Consider the following 15,114-nt stretch of genomic DNA (forward strand, 5'->3'; position numbering starts at 1 on the left):
TCTTATTATAGCTTTTAGCATTAGAGCTTTTGCTTCTTAATACCTATTCTTTTCCAGCTCGTAATCGCTACTACCTTCCGTTCCTAATATTATACTGGTTATACTTTTGCTTGTTAGCGCTCTATAACCTTTTAATAACCACGTCAACCTTAGTATCACGAATGTGCTTCCATTCTGAATACCACCATAACTTTACTACTCCTTTTTCAGATGTTTCTATTTCCCAAAGTTTGATCAATCATATAGAAGTAAAGGAATTTGTTGAGAGATCACTATGATCATGAACACTTGTTATATCGCATAGTTAGTACAGAAGGTGGTCAGCCTTTAGTACTTGACAAACAATTAAACAATAGATGGTATCCTACTAGGCTTCTATCACACAGATAGATAGTCATTCGGCAATACCTCCCCTTTCTGGAAGGGTTGTTCTTCTCAGCTTACATGAAATGAAAAGAAGAGAAAAAAATGAATTGAAGAGAATTGTATATATGAAAAAAAATATACTGCCACAAAATATCTGGCTTGGAACCTACCTCTGAACTATAGAGGTTTGTCATAGGAGAACGAAACATATGAGCATTTATATCAACATCAATTATTATAGCATCGTATTTCACATGCCTAAATATTTGCTATTCCGTCCATCATTCTATGGACCCATGCTCTTCCTCGAGCTTATACACAATCACCTTTGAAACTCCCTCGATTTCGAAAATCGAACCTGGGATCTCATTCTAGACATCATCGTTACTAGAGTTCTATGCTTGCACCGCAACCTTCCTCGTATAATAATACGACTCTCTATTGATAAGAAAGAATAAATATACAATAGGTAGATACTCTACTTAATTAGTCTATCAATGATAACTTATACACTACCACGACCCGATTAGTGGTACTCAATCTCAACACCCATTCCAATACAACTCTCACGGTTGTAATCAGCTCAATACTCGCAGAATCATTGCTGCCTTACTATGGTCCACCACTGACCTACTGTAGTCATTCATTTTCCATGAAGTCTTAATAGCTAACCATACGGAGTCCATACATGTCGTATCAAATCCTTCTAAGGAGGTAACATAATCACCATTTCTGATTCATGAAGAACACTCCTGATCCTGACATACATACATGACATGAAGCAGATAAAATTGCAGAAGAGTTTCAATCAAAGCAACGATAGCAGGTTAATACCATTCAATATCATATGCCTTAAATAGAAGACTTACTCAAAGGTTCGTCTAGTCCTTTTTGAAACATGGTCCTGGCTTATCTCAAGACAGGACCTTCTAAGATAGATAGCCCGTTCATGGCGATTACACGAATTAAACTTTTACCAACTACTATTACGGTTGGGTATTGCACAGTCATCAGAAGGAATATCAATCTTCCAAACCATAATACAACCTTCACAGCTTTAACCATCATCACTGTATTCTTTTGGCACAAGCGCCTATAATTATCCTCTTACCTTTAAAGTGTCGGCCACCTCTTTGGCCTTTCCTGATAGTACAATTTCCTTACAGTCAATGTCATTTTAACCAACTCCAAATAATTTTCTACCTCATTTCAATCACAGCTTATGTGAAGATGTTTTCCTTAAAATCAGATGGGTAAAAAAAAATATCACCATTTTTCCATAAGTTATTGCCTCAGTCTTTAGAGGCTAATCACTGTCAAGACTGACTCTCAATCATACTTAGAACATCTTTTATCCTAGGCCCTAATTGCCCTGAATAATTTCGACCATTACTGGTTCGATCCATACTTTCTCATGGTGTAACACGTGCCCCACTTGGCATCATTATAATTAAGACACATTTCCTTTATCAACATTTCTATTCTGGAGAATTTTGAATATTACCTTTCTCCTTGTAAAACCTCTAAGGTTATCCTTGAATCGTTCCTCTTGTATTCCCTAGATACAGGGCATATCAAAATACTATTTACTAATACTAAAACCATTGTCTATATACTTCTGAAAAATTTCTCCACTGATCCTTAAAGGTCGTTATTACCTTAATCCTTTCCAAATCATACTGTCAAAACTCATACTGTCCCTATTAAGGGTGAAATGCCAACCTTTATGCATTCCCCTAGGATTCATTTTAAGTTACCGATGTTCTATTCTTAATTCCACCTTTAAAAGGTACCTGCATCCTTCCATGGATAAATCAAGTCATATATCCCTGATAAGGGTGTCTTATTCAATCATTCCCACCTCGATAGTATATGCCTAATTTCACAATAACATCTGTATACAAAATGAGGTTAATCAAAATGGCCTCCAAAAGATAACAACGGTTATCCGCTTTTCTTGCCTAATCTGGTAACGATAACAAGGATGTTCTGGAAGATATTGGTCGTGTTCAACGTGAACTTCTTCTTAATAATTCCTTATTTACTTTTGTTGTTTATCTCAACAGTCACCTCAATGTTGGGATATCTTTCATATCTGGCGTCTCCCTTTCTGGGTATCATGCCACCGGTCTTACACTTCACCTTCTTGAAGGTCACTTCCTTCATCCAATTTTCTTAATTTCTTACTTTCTTGTCTCCTCAGTCTATCCGCGTCTCATTATTTATCCTTCGAATTATCTCAAGGTTTCCTTGAATCTTCCAAACTTACAGGGGATAAAATATATGTATCTCTTATGCCCTCAACCATCAATTTTAACTCATGGTGAATCACCCTCATCATGACGATTACATACTCTTCTATTTCTATTTCTACGAGTCTTTAGGGTTTCCTCATACCCAACTCCCTTATCATTCCTCAAACTCTATTGCCGTTATATTCCTTTCTCTTATCATTATTTCATGAACCAACACAACATAAGCATTGATTTTAAACATCCCGTCATTCTGGATTCGTGTCTTCAGAACGAATCTTGACAACTTTTACATCTTAGATTCATAATTCATCATACCCGTCTGCCTTTGTTCTGGCTCTAAAGCTTTTACACTATCTCCTTATCTTTGGGAATTACTTTCCCGAAAACAATTGACTGAACTTAAATCAGTTTATTATAATCTCTTGCTCCGTGCCTTCCTTGGCCTTTCACCAGCGGGTGGTCTCTCTCTTAGGAGGGTAAGTGACAAAACAGTCTTTTGTGGTTCATCAATCATTTTGAATCTCAAATGATTCCTATATTTCCTTTAGCTAGGCTCTTGCCTCGGCTGGGTCAGCTTGTTCCTTGGAACTCTGAGAGCTTAGCGACTTAAAGGTCATGAAAGAATTTCCTACCGCATTGTTTCCTCAAGGTGGTGGTTGGGGATAATAGTCTAAGTTCTTTTTAGATAGGTCCATGAATTGCCGTATAGGAGTACCGTCTCGGGTCTCCTTTCCTTACTCGACTTTCTGTTTCCTTAGTATGAAATGTTTCATCCTTCTCCCATACTTGGGGTTATCTTATACGTTAAAATCCTCATTTTCCACTTCATTATGTTATGGGTTCCTTCTATCTTGATGGCGTCCTCCCTGACTATCACATTCAGGGTTTGCCCTTAATCTTATTCCTTGAACTATGACTTTCATCTAAGATCTCATCTTTAAGCTCTTGAACATTTGGAACCCAAATTCTATAGGAATACCTCATTATTCCCTTATCATCTTTCTCAGTATTAATCTCATATCTATTTGTTGTCTCTCTGCCTTCATTCATCACTTTTTCTGGCACAATATGTTCTTTTCCGATAATTCGGTCTGTATTGCAATCTCAAACAGCTTTTCGGTACCGGCTCCGGTTACCTTCACTTCTATTTCCATTTTCTCAAAATCTCTTATAACTCTCCCAAGGACATTATCATCTTGAGTCTCTCCTTTCTACTAAGGGCATCAGCCACCACATCGGCTTTCCCCGAATGATAAAGAATCTCTCAATCATAATTCTTGATTAGCTCTAACCGCCTCCTCTGGCGTATGTTGAGCTCTCTCTACGGGAAAATGTACTAGAGCACTTATGGCTTAGGTAAATCTCGCACTTCTCTCCATACAAGTAGTGCCTCCAATATTTAGGGTAAAACTATTGCCACGGGCCCAAGCTCATGGGTGGGGATATCGAATTTCATATTACCTTAATTGTCTTGACGTGTACGCGATTACCTTACCGTGCTGCATAAGCACGCACCCTAAGCCCTTGTGCGAAGCGTCACTACACTTCACAAAATCTCCTTTTCCATCCGGCAACGCCAGCATAGGGGCCGTCACCAACCTTTGCTTCAGTTCTTGAAAGCTGTTCTCGCATTTCTCTGTCCATTCGAACTTCTCAGTCTTACGAGTAAGCCACGTTAAAGGGGGCTACTATCTTTACAAACTTGAACGAACCTCCGGTAGTGATCGACCAATCCTACCTCTGGTAGTCGACCTACTTATGGTCATCAATTCATCAGTGGTCCTTTATTCATTCTTGTCAGGATCCTTCATGGGATCCTCCTCAGCAACTATCCCTTCTAGGATAACATCCTCAACCGCTATATCCTCAACATCAACATTATCCGGTCCTGCATTAGGACGCTCCATCGGATCCACAATCTAATCTCCAATAAGTAATAAAACATCATCGCGTTGTTGCTCCTCAACCTCAGGGTTCGGAGTCCCGCTACCATATACGATAACGAACTACGCTTCTATCACGATATTTATAAGGGTTCCCATAAGGGTTTTAACTGTCGGTGCTAAGTTAGGTAGCCCGACTATGAACTTGGCAAGAGTTCTTATTATCTTAACGAACTTATTATCTTAACGTCACATCATCTCTGAGGTTTATAACGCTTAGCTCTGATACCATTACTGTAACACCCCCAAATCCGGGGTCGGGGATCCGGGTTGTCACGAGTTCCATTTCCCTTAATAACACCCAATCTTAATAATTACTCAACTACTCTGTACTGTGACCCCACAATAAACACACACACCACACGTTATAGTCTCAGAGATGAACATCCAAAACTAACCACAAGTCATTTTATTCCACAATTATCTGCCAATACACCTTAAAAGGTTTTCTGAATAAATTTACATTTCTTTGCCATTATTACAATTCATAAATATACATAAATCTGGTACATCAAAAGTTGAAAGCCTAGCATATTGGTAGTTCCTACCTCAGCTACAGCGACATCAACGCCTATAGGAAACTGCGGAATGTTTCATATCCGCTCGCGAATTGGGAGCTTGGTCATGTTCATCTTGCCTATCTGATGTTGTGTGATGAAAGAAGAAAGCAAGGGTGAGCAGCAAGCCCACCAAAATAATATGTATAATGATTAACAATATATGAGCCTTCTCATAGTACTCATGAAAGTCTTGGTCAAAAGAAATGAACCAAGTTTGATATTTTAATGCGATGAAGTCGCAAAATATTTAGTATATATACATATATACTTTTCAAAATCTTGGAAGTCCTCTTCCATGCATAATATACACAAAGTTCCAGTTTATAACTGTATAAAAATATCGTTGCAAGGTGATCTAATACATCTAACCTTGTCTCAACGTTTTTCTGAAAATCTTTGTCATACATAAGATAATCATTTACTAGATATAAATTTAAAAGATGAAGTTACAAGATACTCCAATATACTTATATCTTTTTCCAAATACTACTTGAACTACCACCGTTCAAGTTATAATTAACTTCAAAAGTTCATCACACTGATGAGACTACAAGATAAGACTTGAATAGATTCAATCTTTGAAATATTTTGAAGAAAATGAAGTTATGATATACTTCATTAAGTCCCGATATATATATACACCTATATATATACATACGTTTCCTGAAAACCTCTGTCATGTAAAGTATGAACAGAATTACAATATCCAATAAATTTGGAAAGGAAAGAATTTTGGCATAAACCCGATATCTTGCTGATCAGGCAAAGATTACCAATAAGTAACCTTTTCTACTAGTAGATGGACGAATTCCCCACTGGTCATCACCCTGGTCGCAATAGGACCTTATGCTGGACTGCCACTCAGCCACTTATGCATTTGATGGACTCCCACTGAGCCACTTACACTATCATGGACGCCCACTGAGCCCATGTTGCTTATGCCGACTCAATAGATGGACTTACTTCCCGAACGTTGGGTAAGTAATCAATTCATTTACCAAAACAACAACCTCGTTGCGAATATAAAATACACCACTGAGCCGGATTCCCCAGGTTTTGAGCGAATATTTAAATCCCCTTTGAAAGGAAGATCTTAAATATAAAAATGAGTTTTGGGATCCGCTCTAACTTTTAAAAATCATTTTGAAGACTCGAAAACATTTTTAAGAATGTTTGGAGTAATACTGATTTATTAAAATAAATCAGTCCCGATATGAAAGAAATATCTGAATATTATTATTTAAATAATATTCCCATAAGAATAATTGAGGTAGAAGTTGGAAAACTTATACTTGAATGAATAGCAAATAATCAAAGATATACTTATACGAAAGTAATATCTTTATTTGAATAATCAAAAATAAGTTTGATTATCGACACCTTATTCTTTAATACAATAAAGAATATTATTAAGTAATAAGCGGAGTCATAATACCTCGAATGAATACTATAAATAATATTCATAAAATAAAGGAGTCATACATCCTCAAATGAATATCCAAGTAATATTCAATAATAATATAAACTGAGTCATAAGCCCTCGAATGAATATTCAAATAATATTCAAATAATAAAATAAACTGAGTCATAAGCCCTCGAATGAATATTCAAATAATATTCAAATAATAAAATAAACTGAGTCATAAGCCCTCGAATGAATATTCAAATAATATTCAAATAATAAAATAAACTGAGTCATAAGCCCTTGAATGAATACTCAAATTAATATTCAATTAAGTAAAATAAAGGTATCGAATAAACCTTATTCGATCCATAGTTTTAAAAACTATATCCATATATATATAAATATATAAATATATATATATATATATATATATATATAATATACTCGGGAACATCGACTCCCGGTTTAGAAATATGTTCAACTTTTATCCCCTATACTAAGGGTATACGCAACTACTTGCTTATTTCTAGCATAGGTATTATGCAACTATAAGCATTGAAATCAACAGATAGATAACCAGATTACGAAACAGACATGCATATATACCATATCAGCATGCTCCAATATATCGCAAAATTTGCTAATAACAATCATGCACTATCACAAGTTAATGCATATACATATATTTACATCACAACAACAGTATATCGGGTAGAAAACTTGCCTGAGCGACTGGGGGTTACGAATGGCTCGGGACGAGTCTGGTAACCTATAAGCAACAAGTAAGTTGGAATTAAACCAAAGTCACTTGTAAATCTATACTCTAACCAACTCAGACTCTAACGCTCGTTTTGCGCTTAACGATTTACTTAAGTCGCTCGAGTACCCTCGGCTCCACCATTTTTAATAATTTACCCATTACGAGTTTTAAGGCGATTCTTTCGAGAGTGTCTTATCAACTGCCTAACACACTCTACATAAATGTTTCATGCTCCAATTAGTCATTTAAGGGCCTTAACCAAGGTTTCAAAGTAAGGCAAGGGGTAAAGGTTCGTTCGCGAAACACCGTTACTTAAAACGGTCGTTTCTCCTAAACCGTACATCGGATTCAAGCAAACCACATATCAAAACGAAGCTTGAAACATAACCTATCTAAGAATGGAAGTGGTTAGTTTATAGAAGTGGGTGTTCGGGTCCAACAGTTAATCACAAAACAGTTTATAGAAAATTGGGCATTACGATGGCTATAACCTAACGATTTCCAAAGTTTAAACTACACCAAATCATCACCAATTCAACAACAATCCAACATCCATCAACATCAAACTAAACCCATTTATCTAAGCACTATTATCATCCAAACAAACCAAACTTAAAACTAAGGGTTCAAGAGTTTATACCTTCCTTGGAGAGTGGGTAGTCACTAACAAGCCTCTAGGAACCTTGATCTATGCTTAATCAACCTTAAGCTTTCATGAAAATCAAGAAAATCAAAGTAAGTTACTATTCACTACTATTCATCATCATCTTTGATGAGTGGATTAGCTATGCAAACCATGGAATCTTGATCTTAAACTCATGGTATAACTAAGTTATGAAATATAGGATCCAAGGAAACAAACCTTGTAATTTTCCATGGCCTAGAACTTGAGTTTTGAAAATCTATTTCTTCATTTCTTGAAAAGGCCGAATGGAAGAAGAAAGAAATGGGGGAGAGCTTTTGCTTGCTTGTCTTGCCTTGATATTTGTGCAAAGAATGCATGGTTGTGGTTAATTATTGGCTAAATATCTTGTTTTCACTTGCTTATGTCATTGCTTGCATCACTACTTTGCCACATGTCTCATTCTTGTGGTGTGATGATGTCACCTTGCTTCTAACCACATGTTTTAGCTTATATTAGAAGCTTCATTCTCATGTTACTTGCATGTGCTTGCCCCTTGGACGTTTATTTGTTTTACGGTTCGCTTAACTCTCTTTCTCGTTGATCGTTTGAGGGATCATACCCGGGATCTTATTACTTGGGTTCCTTAACCTTTCTCAATATATTATATTCCTTTTTATAATCCTCTCTTATAATCCTTGAATTTAAATCCCTTTAATCATGTTACCTTATACTCAATTCTTTCGGTATCTGGTGGATTTTCGAGAAAAATCAAAGTGTTCGGAATTGGATCCTGACGATCTTTACATACACTTATTTACTTTATGGAATACTAATACGATCTTAGAATATCCATAACAGAACCCCTACATAGTGTGGCATGAAAAGTTTTCTCATTCAGCAAAAACACTATTTATAAGGGTTTCAAAAATTTCCAAAAATTGGGGTTATTACAGTCTCCCCTCCTTAAAAGGATTTCGTCCCGGAATCAGATAGAAAATAAATAGGGATACTCTCTTAGCATTGCACTTTCTAACTCTCGAGTAAATTTTCCCACATTGTGGTCCTACCACCAAACTCTGCCTAGTTTGATAATCCTTCTCCTAAGCACTTGTTCCTTTTCACTCTATAACCCTTCCTGGTTGCTCCATATAGGTTACGTCTGGTTGCATGTCTATGCACTCATATGCCCCTATTTGTCTGGCATCCGAATTACACTTCCTTAACATTGATATGTGGAACACGCTATGAACTTACTACATGTTCGGGGGTAGGGCTAGCTCATATGCTAACTTCCCAAAACATCTTAATATATCCAAGGGTCCAACAATTTGTGGACTTAGCTTTCCTTTCTTTCCGAACCTCATCAATCCTTTCCAAGGGATACCTATAACATTTCTAGGTCCCCTATTTCATACTCTTTGTCCTTTCGAGTCAAATCAGCATACCTCTTATGTCCATCTTGGGTTACTACCAGCCGTCCTCTGATTAGATCTATTATATCCATGGCCCTTTGGGCTACTGCGGGTCCGAGCATCTTGCGCTCTACAACTTCATCCTAACATAAGGGAGATCGACATTGTCTTCCCTCAAGGATCTCATAAGGCGACATCTCGATAATGACATATGATCTATTGTCGTAAGAAAACTTAATCCGTGTTAAGTGATCATTCCAAATTCTTTCAAGTCTATTGCACAGACTCTTATTATAGCTTTTAGCATTAGAGCTTTTGCTTCTTAATACCTATTCTTTTCCAGCTCGTAATCGCTACTACCTTCCGTTCCTAATATTATACTGGTTATACTTTTGCTTGTTAGCGCTCTATAACCTTTTAATAACCACGTCAACCTTAGTATCACGAATGTGCTTCCATTCTGAATACCACCATAACTTTACTACTCCTTTTTCAGATGTTTCTATTTCCCAAAGTTTGATCAATCATATAGAAGTAAAGGAATTTGTTGAGAGATCACTATGATCATGAACACTTGTTATATCGCATAGTTAGTACAGAAGGTGGTCAGCCTTTAGTACTTGACAAACAATTAAACAATAGATGGTATCCTACTAGGCTTCTATCACACAGATAGATAGTCATTCGGCAATACCTCCCCTTTCTGGAAGGGTTGTTCTTCTCAGCTTACATGAAATGAAAAGAAGAGAAAAAAATGAATTGAAGAGAATTGTATATATGAAAAAAAATATACTGCCACAAAATATCTGGCTTGGAACCTACCTCTGAACTATAGAGGTTTGTCATAGGAGAACGAAACATATGAGCATTTATATCAACATCAATTATTATAGCATCGTATTTCACATGCCTAAATATTTGCTATTCCGTCCATCATTCTATGGACCCATGCTCTTCCTCGAGCTTATACACAATCACCTTTGAAACTCCCTCGATTTCGAAAATCGAACCTGGGATCTCATTCTAGACATCATCGTTACTAGAGTTCTATGCTTGCACCGCAACCTTCCTCGTATAATAATACGACTCTCTATTGATAAGAAAGAATAAATATACAATAGGTAGATACTCTACTTAATTAGTCTATCAATGATAACTTATACACTACCACGACCCGATTAGTGGTACTCAATCTCAACACCCATTCCAATACAACTCTCACGGTTGTAATCAGCTCAATACTCGCAGAATCATTGCTGCCTTACTATGGTCCACCACTGACCTACTGTAGTCATTCATTTTCCATGAAGTCTTAATAGCTAACCATACGGAGTCCATACATGTCGTATCAAATCCTTCTAAGGAGGTAACATAATCACCATTTCTGATTCATGAAGAACACTCCTGATCCTGACATACATACATGACATGAAGCAGATAAAATTGCAGAAGAGTTTCAATCAAAGCAACGATAGCAGGTTAATACCATTCAATATCATATGCCTTAAATAGAAGACTTACTCAAAGGTTCGTCTAGTCCTTTTTGAAACATGGTCCTGGCTTATCTCAAGACAGGACCTTCTAAGATAGATAGCCCGTTCATGGCGATTACACGAATTAAACTTTTACCAACTACTATTACGGTTGGGTATTGCACAGTCATCAGAAGGAATATCAATCTTCCAAACCATAATACAACCTTCACAGCTTTAACCATCATCACTGTATTCTTTTGGCACAAGCGCCTATAATTATCCTCTTACCTTTAAAGTGTCGGCCACCTCTTTGGCCTTTCCTGATAGTACAATTTCCTTACAGTCAATGTCATTTTAACCAACTCCAAATAATTTTCTACCTCATTTCAATCACAGCTTATGTGAAGATGTTTTCCTTAAAATCAGATGGGTAAAAAAAAAATATCACCATTTTTCCATAAGTTATTGCCTCAGTCTTTAGAGGCTAATCACTGTCAAGACTGACTCTCAATCATACTTAGAACATCTTTTATCCTAGGCCCTAATTGCCCTGAATAATTTCGACCATTACTGGTTCGATCCATACTTTCTCATGGTGTAACACGTGCCCCACTTGGCATCATTATAATTAAGACACATTTCCTTTATCAACATTTCTATTCTGGAGAATTTTGAATATTACCTTTCTCCTTGTAAAACCTCTAAGGTTATCCTTGAATCGTTCCTCTTGTATTCCCTAGATACAGGGCATATCAAAATACTATTTACTAATACTAAAACCATTGTCTATATACTTCTGAAAAATTTCTCCACTGATCCTTAAAGGTCGTTATTACCTTAATCCTTTCCAAATCATACTGTCAAAACTCATACTGTCCCTATTAAGGGTGAAATGCCAACCTTTATGCATTCCCCTAGGATTCATTTTAAGTTACCGATGTTCTATTCTTAATTCCACCTTTAAAAGGTACCTGCATCCTTCCATGGATAAATCAAGTCATATATCCCTGATAAGGGTGTCTTATTCAATCATTCCCACCTCGATAGTATATGCCTAATTTCACAATAACATCTGTATACAAAATGAGGTTAATCAAAATGGCCTCCAAAAGATAACAACGGTTATCCGCTTTTCTTGCCTAATCTGGTAACGATAACAAGGATGTTCTGGAAGATATTGGTCGTGTTCAACGTGAACTTCTTCTTAATAATTCCTTATTTACTTTTGTTGTTTATCTCAACAGTCACCTCAATGTTGGGATATCTTTCATATCTGGCGTCTCCCTTTCTGGGTATCATGCCACCGGTCTTACACTTCACCTTCTTGAAGGTCACTTCCTTCATCCAATTTTCTTAATTTCTTACTTTCTTGTCTCCTCAGTCTATCCGCGTCTCATTATTAATCCTTCGAATTATCTCAAGGTTTCCTTGAATCTTCCAAACTTACAGGGGATAAAATATATGTATCTCTTATGCCCTCAACCATCAATTTTAACTCATGGTGAATCACCCTCATCATGACGATTACATACTCTTCTATTTCTATTTCTACGAGTCTTTAGGGTTTCCTCATACCCAACTCCCTTATCATTCCTCAAACTCTATTGCCGTTATATTCCTTTCTCTTATCATTATTTCATGAACCAACACAACATAAGCATTGATTTTAAACATCCCGTCATTCTGGATTCGTGTCTTCAGAACGAATCTTGACAACTTTTACATCTTAGATTCATAATTCATCATACTCGTCTGCCTTTGTTCTGGCTCTAAAGCTTTTACACTATCTCCTTATCTTTGGGAATTACTTTCCCGAAAACAATTGACTGAACTTAAATCAGTTTATTATAATCTCTTGCTCCGTGCCTTCCTTGGCCTTTCACCAGCGGGTGGTCTCTCTCTTAGGAGGGTAAGTGACAAAACAGTCTTTTGTGGTTCATCAATCATTTTGAATCTCAAATGATTCCTATATTTCCTTTAGGTAGGCTCTTGCCTCGGCTGGGTCAGCTTGTTCCTTGGAACTCTGAGAGCTTAGCGACTTAAAGGTCATGAAAGAATTTCCTACCGCATTGTTTCCTCAAGGTGGTGGTTGGGGATAATAGTCTAAGTTCTTTTTAGACAGGTCCATGAATTGCCGTATAGGAGTACCGTCTCGGGTCTCCTTTCCTTACTCGACTTTCTGTTTCCTTAGTATGAAATGTTTCATCCTTCTCCCATACTTGGGGTTATCTTATACGTTAAAATCCTCATTTTCCACTTCATTATGTTATGGGTTCCTTCTATCTTGATGGCGTCCTCCCTGACTATCACATTCAGGGTTTGCCCTTAATCTTATTCCTTGAACTATGACTTTCATCTAAGATCTCATCTTTAAGCTCTTGAACATTTGGAACCCAAATTCTATAGGAATACCTCATTATTCCCTTATCATCTTTCTCAGTATTAATCTCATATCTATTTGTTGTCTCTCTGCCTTCATTCATCACTTTTTCTGGCACAATATGTTCTTTTCCGATAATTCGGTCTGTATTGCAATCTCAAACAGCTTTTCGGTACCGGCTCCGGTTACCTTCACTTCTATTTCCATTTTCTCAAAATCTCTTATAACTCTCCCAAGGACATTATCATCTTGAGTCTCTCCTTTCTACTAAGGGCATCAGCCACCACATCGGCTTTCCCCGAATGATAAAGAATCTCTCAATCATAATTCTTGATTAGCTCTAACCGCCTCCTCTGGCGTATGTTGAGCTCTCTCTACGGGAAAATGTACTAGAGCACTTATGGCTTAGGTAAATCTCGCACTTCTCTCCATACAAGTAGTGCCTCCAATATTTAGGGTAAAACTATTGCCACGAGCCCAAGCTCATGGGTGGGGATATCGAATTTCATATTACCTTAATTGTCTTGACGTGTACGCGATTACCTTACCGTGCTGCATAAGCACGCACCCTAAGCCCTTGTGCGAAGCGTCACTACACTTCACAAAATCTCCTTTTCCATCCGGCAACGCCAGCATAGGGGCCGTCACCAACCTTTGCTTCAGTTCTTGAAAGCTGTTCTCGCATTTCTCTGTCCATTCGAACTTCTCAGTCTTACGAGTAAGCCACGTTAAAGGGGGCTACTATCTTTACAAACTTGAACGAACCTCCGGTAGTGATCGACCAATCCTACCTCTGGTAGTCGACCTACTTATGGTCATTAATTCATCAGTGGTCCTTTATTCATTCTTGTCAGGATCCTTCATGGGATCCTCCTCAGCAACTATCCCTTCTAGGATAACATCCTCAACCGCTATATCCTCAACATCAACATTATCCGATCCTGCATTAGGACGCTCCATCGGATCCACAATCTAATCTCCAATAAGTAATAAAACATCATCGCGTTGTTGCTCCTCAACCTCAGGGTTCGGAGTCCCGCTACCATATACGATAACGAACTACGCTTCTATCACGATATTTATAAGGGTTCCCATAAGGGTTTTAACTGTCGGTGCTAAGTTAGGTAGCCCGACTATGAACTTGGCAAGAGTTCTTATTATCTTAACGAACTTATTATCTTAACGTCACATCATCTCTGAGGTTTATAACGCTTAGCTCTGATACCATTACTGTAACACCCCCAAATCCGGGGTCGGGGATCCGGGTTGTCACGAGTTCCATTTCCCTTAATAACACCCAATCTTAATAATTACTCAACTACTCTGTACTGTGACCCCACAATAAACACACACACCACACGTTATAGTCTCAGAGATGAACATCCAAAAATAACCACAAGTCATTTTATTCCACAATTATCTGCCAATACACCTTAAAAGGTTTTCTGAATAAATTTACATTTCTTTGCCATTATTACAATTCATAAATATACATAAATCTGGTACATCAAAAGTTGAAAGCCTAGCATATTGGTAGTTCCTACCTCAGCTACAGCGACATCAACGCCTATAGGAAACTGTGGAATGTTTCATATCCGCTCGCGAATTGGGAGCTTGGTCATGTTCATCTTGCCTATCTGATGTTGTGTGATGAAAGAAGAAAGCAAGGGTGAGCAGCAAGCCCACCAAAATAATATGTATAATGATTAACAATATATGAGCCTTCTCATAGTACTCATGAAAGTCTTGGTCAAAAGAAATGAACCAAGTTTGATATTTTAATGCGATGAAGTCGCAAAATATTTAGTATATATACATATATACTTTTCAAAATCTTGGAAGTCCTCTTCCATGCATAATATACACAAAGTTCCAGTTTATAACTGTATAAAAATATCGTTGCAAGGTGATCTAATACATCTAACCTTGTCTC

This window comes from Apium graveolens, chromosome 11 (genome assembly GCF_009905375.1).
Source record: "Apium graveolens cultivar Ventura chromosome 11, ASM990537v1, whole genome shotgun sequence".
NCBI lineage: Eukaryota > Viridiplantae > Streptophyta > Magnoliopsida > Apiales > Apiaceae > Apium > Apium graveolens.